Source organism: Apteryx rowi, unplaced genomic scaffold (genome assembly GCF_003343035.1).
Source record: "Apteryx rowi isolate R43461 unplaced genomic scaffold, aptRow1 scaffold_399, whole genome shotgun sequence".
NCBI classification, from domain to species: Eukaryota; Metazoa; Chordata; class Aves; order Apterygiformes; family Apterygidae; genus Apteryx; species Apteryx rowi.
Genome location: NW_020450518.1, coordinates 383,749 through 391,384, shown reverse-complemented (window position 1 = coordinate 391,384; position 7,636 = coordinate 383,749).

Genomic DNA, 7,636 nt, shown 5'->3' with positions numbered 1-7,636 from the left:
GCGTGTTCTGCCTCCCCAGAGGTGCCAAGGGTTGGAAGTTTTGCGCAGAATGGCTTTTGCGGGATAATGTAATCTCATTGAAAATTACTTTTTAGCTGCCCCTTTCTTAGTGCGCAGGGAAAGAGCACAGATAGGGCCTGATGCAGTGATGTCAGTAGGCTTCGGATTAATGGGTTTTGGATTGGACCCACGGTGCAAGAGACAGGACTCAAATCTAGCCATAAATAAAGCGGCTTCCATTAACGTTTATATTTGCTTTAATTTATTTAACCGAGAAAGTCAGCAGAGGCCCATAGGTCTCGGTATTAAGAATGAGCTGGCCAAGACAGCAGCAGATAAAGCTTGCACCAGCGTAAATCAAAGCTTCCGTAAGTCATGCTCAAGAAACCATGGGYGAGTAAGGCAATAAAATGTGACCATTGTTTCTTTATTGGATCATTCTCAGTTTTCACTTTCTGCTGGAGCCAAACATAATTTCTGCTCCGTGTTTTTTAAGAGATCGTGGAGAGGACGGGCTAAACTCATTGCAAACTTAGGATCTAGAGCAGAAGTTCAGAACCGGGGATTTGCAAGAAGCTCACAAACGCTTTCCTTCTCTTTATGGCCAGATAATAATAAACATGAGATCCAGAAGCTTGTTTTCTCCTGAAATGTTGGAAAAGCCTCAACTTTTGAGTTAGACCAACACCATGAAAAATTACTGTATCCAGCACCGCTTTGCCCAGCATAATTTGGGCTGCACTGCATTTAGCTGGTGCCGTCTGTCCTGGAAATGAATATGTTTAGTTTTTCCCCTCTTGAGGGTGCAGAGGGACGGAGCTGGCCCAGGCGGAGGTTCACAGGCGGACGCCGTCCCATCCTGCTCCGAAGGGCCCCACCACGAGCCAGCTTTGCCAGCAGTGGCACCAACCTCCCCAGACCTGCTGGGGATACCAAGTGCACTTCAGACACCTTTTTTTTGTTTCCTTTTATAATACCCCGCAGGACGGTACCAGTTTATGACCATATTATGGTGATGCTGTTCCTGCTATTACAGTGATGCTGTTCCTGCTACTACAATCATGGCTCTGTCACGATTTCCATTATAAACCTCGGGTTGGCTTTTTGGTGGTGTTTTTTTTTTTTTTTTTCTTCTTCTTTTTCTGGGGTCTATAATTTGATCATAAAAAAACTCACTCTGGGCTGAAATTCAGCCTCCAGGTCTTGGTTGGATACCAAATGTGATTTAACTCTCAGGATGCTGAGCTGCTTTGACATGGACAAGGGCTTTGGGGAGCCAAGCGTGCCGAGGTCCCAGAGAACGGCCCTTAGGGGGAGCAAGGAGAGATGTGAGCAGAGCGGCCGCGCTGCCGGTTTCGGGGCAGAACTCATCCATTCAGCGTCCCAGATTTTACCACCAGCTCAGAGAGCTCTTCAGCCACCTCCTCAAGGAGAAAAACCCAGGCGAGGACTCGACAGAGCTGAGCACATTGTGGGTAGTGATTTATTGGGAAAAAAATAGCAGCCAGCAGGACACATTGCATTAGGTGAGGTGTCAGCTGCCCACGGATACCCCATCTCTGTAAATGTTTAAAAAAAAAAAAAATGCAATGAGAGTGACAACATCTCACACTTATTTTGGGACGGAGCAAGCAAGCTGCTTCCAGTTCACCCGTCTTCTTCAGATACCTTCCCTAGACTGGAATGAACTGTTCCTTCTCGGTGCCTCTCTCTTGCTCCTTTTTTCTGCAGACAGTTCTTTATACCTAGGCACCTGGCTTTTAAAYGCAGCTTTTAAATATAGCTAAAATTATGCGAGGTGGATTTTGAAGCCAGAACGTGAGCTTTGCGCCCTGGGACGCTGCTGCCCTGGGGTGGTTTGTAGGTCACCCGTCGCACTGTTGCAGCAGTGCCAAACCCCCCCGTGGCGTAGGCAAAGCTTCAAAGAGAAAAGTGAGTAGTTTGGGGGCTACGATGCTGCAGGACACCTCTGGCAAAGTTTCCAGACCCAGGTCCATGCCCGCTCACCGATCCAGACTGCAGAACGGGCCCTTCCCCTATGGACCTGCTTATCTTTTCCCACTGAGGAGGGATGGAGCAGAGGGAGAAAATGCTCCTAATTAAAGCAATGCAGCATGAAACGGGACCACGGTTTCCTCATATGTAAAGCTGGTGCAATAGCACTTTTCCAGCCCGTGGGGGCATGCTGAGGATGATATCGTTAAAGGCTGTTGCGTTGATCGGATACCCACAAGGGCTCTCCTGAGAGCTTAAAATTGATGGGATGAAGTATCAGGGCTGCACAAACCCCTAATCTATCAAAGCAATAATCTGCAGAAGAAAGATACTTTGCAACGCACTTACACAACAGATGGTAAGTGACTTATGATGTATTCTACTGATAGCTCGCAGGAAAACGGTATTAATAAAATATGCTGACATGACAGATTAATAGCTCAGAACTGTGATCCAGAAGAGGTTAGGACTAGCATATTCTTCCTCTGGGGTTTTTAACAATAAAGAATTAAGTAAATGTTACATACTGAAGATTATGTGGACGCAATATTAAAGCGAGGCTTTGCTCTGAACAGAGCCTATAAAACCGGCATCGTGGGATTCAATGTTTATTGCGCTTCGGTGACATCATCGTAACTTTGCTCCGTTTACAAATAAAATGTGGCTTTTTCTCGCCGCCGGTGCTGTGAGCCCGTCCCAGGATCTGCGAATCCAGATGTGCTCGCTCTGGCTCCGGCGGCGTCTCCGGGAGCACCGTGGGCCGGAGGCGGTGTGTTCTCCACACAGTGCCGCCGTGATTCTTCCCAGCCTGAAAAGAAACCCAGAGAGGGCTGGTGTTTGGCTTTTTTTTTTTTTTTTTTTTAATTTTTGGAGGCAAAACACAAAGCACTGTTGGAGTTTCTCTCTGCCGAGTGGTTTGGAGGGCTTGGTGCTGGCTGAGGAAGGGAGATGCTGGGGCTGCAGCCCCTTCTCCAGCGGCACCCTGAGGGTGTTGCAAAACCCGTGATTTCACCCCGTGTCCCTATTCCCTCTCCGTGACCTTTCAGTCCCGAGTCTCGCTCTTTGGGGCAGCGCTTGCGTGAAGGTGAAAGGAGAGGGGTTATCCACCTTGGCTAAATTTAGGCACTTAATATTCATTGTCTGAGATCTTTCTGATCTTCCATAGCTGGGGAGGGAGAGAGGGTTCTCCAAGGGGCATTTCGGAGATGAGGTCCTGCCGGTCTCTGCTGACCGCCCAGGAGCCTTTGCCCCTTGTGCCGGCTCGTCCACYGGGCCCTGCCCATCCTTGGGCCATGCTTGTCTGGACAACAAGGCTGCCCATGGGGAGGCTTTTCTGCTACACTTCCATGCCAGCAAAATGTGCAAAATGCCATCAAAATACCACAAATATGCTCTCTCACTGATTTAACTCTATCGACAGCTGCTGGCTTTGCAGTGGCTAATGGGACCAGTTATCCCTTATCAGTGCAGACTTGTTGCCAGCTCAGATTTGTGCAGCTCCTAGCACATGGGAGCTGGCATTCTGGCTGAGACCTGCCGCGCTCCAGGTCATGGCTGATACGGTCTTCTTCTCCCAAAAAACATCAAGTACAGGGTTGGATTCATCTCCAGCCTTCTTGAAGGTGAGTGACTGATCTAGCCAGCTCCACGTCCCCCGAAGGTGACGGACAGCGCAGTCGGTCCCTACCAAACCTTCCTCCACAGGGGGTTTGAATTCAATAGGCATTTGCTATCTTGGACTAACAGACATAATCACCGATGCTGGAGTGTGCTTTTGGAAAGGTGGATCTCTGATTTGGAAAACTAAAGGAGTCTGGAATGACTTTTGTATCTGTGATCTGTCGTGCTGATTTAGGACTCTGTCTCATGTATCGGTATGATGTATTGGAGAGAAATGCAGCATAAACATAATATCTCAATAAAGTTAGCTTTTTCTTCTTCTAGCGTCAAGCTACTTTTACCAATGTAAGTGTATCCTTATTAGAATGGCTGCTCTGCTTTCAACATACGAAGAAGGAAGGAAGGAAGGAAAAGAGAAAGAGAGAGAGAAAGGGAGAAAGAGAAAGACAAAGAGAGAGAGAGAAAGAAAGAGAAAGAGAGAGAATGAAAGAATGAAAGAGAGAAAAAAGAGAAAAAGAAAAACAGAAAGGAAGGGAGGAAGGAAGAGAAAGGAAAGAGAAAGAAAGAGAAAGAAAGAAGAAAGAGAAAAGAGAAAAGAGAAAGAGAGAAAGAAAGAGTGAAAGAAAAAAGAAAGAAAGAGAAGGAAAGAAAAGAAAAGAGAAAGAAAAGAAAAAGAGAAAGAAAGGAAGAAAGGAAGGAAGAAAGAGAGGAAGGAAGGAAGAGAGAGAGAGAAAGGAGGAGGAAGGAAGATAAAGAAAAAGAAAATGAAAAAAGGAGACAGAAAGAAAGGTAGCTTTGTTCTTTGCTAGATTAGATTTAAAATATCACACTGGTAGTAAATATATTGGCTTCATTGCACAAAGACTGTAAAGTCCAGCTAGCTCATAATTCCACCAATAAAGATCCTCATTTGCCAATAAAAATTAGGGCAGCCACTGATCCATAGTCTAGATTTCCTGCTTGGGAACTGATTTGGAAAATATGGTGATCAAATTTGGTACAAAACAGCGCAACCGTGCAAAGTAAGCCGAGCAACGGCATTTTCTTCTCGTTGCCACTGCCCTACGTACCCACATAAGACCAGGTCCTCCTGTAGAACACCTCCAACCAACCACCTGCAACAGCTGTGATCAGGAACCTAATTTTTAAGCTATATGAAAAGTCTTTGTTCTCCATTTTATGTGTACCTTTTTTTAGCAACTTACAAAAAAAAGGCATAGAGATGCTTGATTGAAAACTGATGACACACTGCTTTTAGCATTTTGGCAGCAGCACAAAAGCATTTCTCAAATCCCTCCAGCATCTAGAACTGTACCTGGAATGTTTTTAGGACTGATATTAAAAATGCAGGATAGGCTCGCAGCAGATCCATTCAGATGAGGGAACATCAAACAAGTTACCTTCCTTTCTACTTGCGAGCTATAGAAAGACAAGTCTTGTGTGATGTATTTTTACTCTGGGGGGAAAAAAAAACTTGAGAAATTACCTTTAACCTAATTCCATACTATTTTGCTTTGTTTTTTCTCCAAGAACCTTAAAGATGTGTGCAATCTCATAACCGTGGCTTATGAGCGGTCTTGATCAGTCAGTTCCCATCCCCACTGCTGGGCCCTGGTCTTCCAGGAACACCTGCCAAATAAAATGTTTGAAAAAAAAAATATATGTGGTCTTTACTTAGAAGCCTTGAAGGTATCCAGATCATAAATTTGTTGTGGAGTGTGTGGCACTGCTTATTTACTTGTGACTGATTATTTTCTTTGTGGGAGTTTTCAAACCAGTTAGAAAGTCAGAAAGCATGATCGTAGTTAATCCATGGTATACCTTGAAGTAACAGCTGAAATGGCAAAGATCCTGCTCATGTTTTGTCTGACATCGGAGTAACTCCACTTTTTGGTGGCTGAGGCCTCATTTACACGAGGATGCAGCAATATGCCCCAAGGGCCCCATTGAAACTCATCCTTGGAGAAAAACTCCTAGGAGACCTTCATTTGTAGTGACAAAGTCGCCCAGGGGAAGAGTAACGTCGTTGTTAGAGCAGTGCAAATAACTAGCCAAATGCCGGGCAGACAAGGCTCATCCAGACTCGGTGTTTGAGATGAAAGTCAAACCACTGGGGGTCTCAAAAGAGCAGGGCGAGATACACCAGCCCTGAGCGAGCAGCTCGTGGTCCCACTGCTGCTGCAAGGGTGAAACTGCCTCTGGGAAACTTTGGGACGAGGTTTTCTTTCAAGATGTAACTCTGGTTTTATTTGAACTTCAAACTTGAAGCAAAAGTCAAAGAATACATACTGGAATTGGGGGGGAAAAAGCATTTCATGGTCTTTCTCACTATCGCATCTCTCTAAGAGGAGAGAGTGCATCTGTGTTGATGCTTCAGTTCAGAACAAACCTAAACCAGAAGACTCACTCCAGGAGGTCACCTACTGTGCACCAAGCAGTAATGGGACCATGGGACCAAGCTAGAGGTAGTCCAGAATAAAACTCCCCTGAAGTGCAGATGGGAAGGCTTCGGCACTGCTTCACCCCGCACCTCCACTCTTATCAGTTGCACAGTTGGGTGATGTGGTTGCAGTCAGACTTCTTCCCCCGAGGAGTGCTGGTTAACATCGGGATATGGGCAAAGACCATGCAAAGAGGCACATAAGCACTTGGAAGTGAGGCTGGAAGTTGGGATTCATAGGTTATGTCTATACTGCTAGGTAACAGAGGGCTAGCAAGTGATCTCTGGCCCCAAGGCCAAAGGGGATGGACTGGTGGCCCCATGTAGAGCACTTTTGTACAGTATGTTTATGGTCTCCCATCTTTGGTCCCTTCATTTAAGAAGCGCAGACTCAGCATGACAAATCTAGGTCTCAGGGGAAAAGCCTGAAAGAAAATCCATATAACCTCTCCACTCCTCACCTCTTTGAACATTAACCACTATAACAGCAACACCGAAACAAGGTGGAGACTTAGTTAGCATCCTTGATGAGCGCACCACACATTTCTACGCACGGGGCAGGTGCCATCTGACCAAACGCGTTCATCAGCATGTTCACCTCCATCTGAGCTAGTCACGTCCAAATTGTAGTCCATAGACTGAGATGCTTTATGGTGCTTTATGGTATACATCTTCTAAATGTTTTCCCATGTCAAGGAGCAGCAAAGAAGGCCCAGGAAGAAAGGATGTGGCAATTACACTATTTAGTTARCGGGACTAATAGCGCTCTCTCCTGTTGGCAGGCCTGCAGAGGGCTGCTACCTTCCCGCCGGCTTTTCTTTCCATGCACGTGTGAAAGGGAAGTCCTGGGATACCGGGATCCAGCCCGCCGCACGTGTGCGGTTGCTATTTCCCAGCCTCTCGGAGAAGACGTTTCTGCGGCCGTGCCTGACCTCGGGGAGCAAACCGGAGCCCCGTTGCGCTTGTGCCGCGTCTCTCCGCACCCCTGGCCCTGCTGCAAACCCGGGGAGCGTTGGCAGGATGCGGACCCCGAGCGGGAGCGCAACGCAACGCAACGCAACGCGAGGCGCCTGAGTAGTGTCAGATGGACCCGTCATGATGCCACCGACACGGGCGCGGGGAAGAGACGCGCGTTGCTTGCTTCTYGCAATGCAGCGATCATCCGCTCCCTCCCGCGCTCCCGCTCTGCCGCTTGTTTTCCTTGCGCATTCATTCACACATTATTTAACTTCTGACTCGGACACAGCAGGTAAAAGCATTTAACAGCTTGGCTGCTTGTTCAGACGGAGCTGGGAAGAAGAAGGCGGCAGCGGCGGGAGGGGGAGCAGACTGCCGCTCGCTGAGATTTTTGCTTTGAATTTTTGAGTTTTCAGCGCTGCGTTTTTCTAACATGGGGAGAAGTGGGGGGGGGGAAGGGAAGGAAAGGGGGGGGGAAAAATGACATTCCTCAAAGGCCGAGTCACATTTTCCAGCGTTATAACACGGTCTCTGCTGTCCCCAGCCTTCTCTTGGCACAGCGTTCCCGCTCCTCGGCAGAGAAAAGGTCAACGGTAAAAATTTAGCAGGAACTGTATCATTATC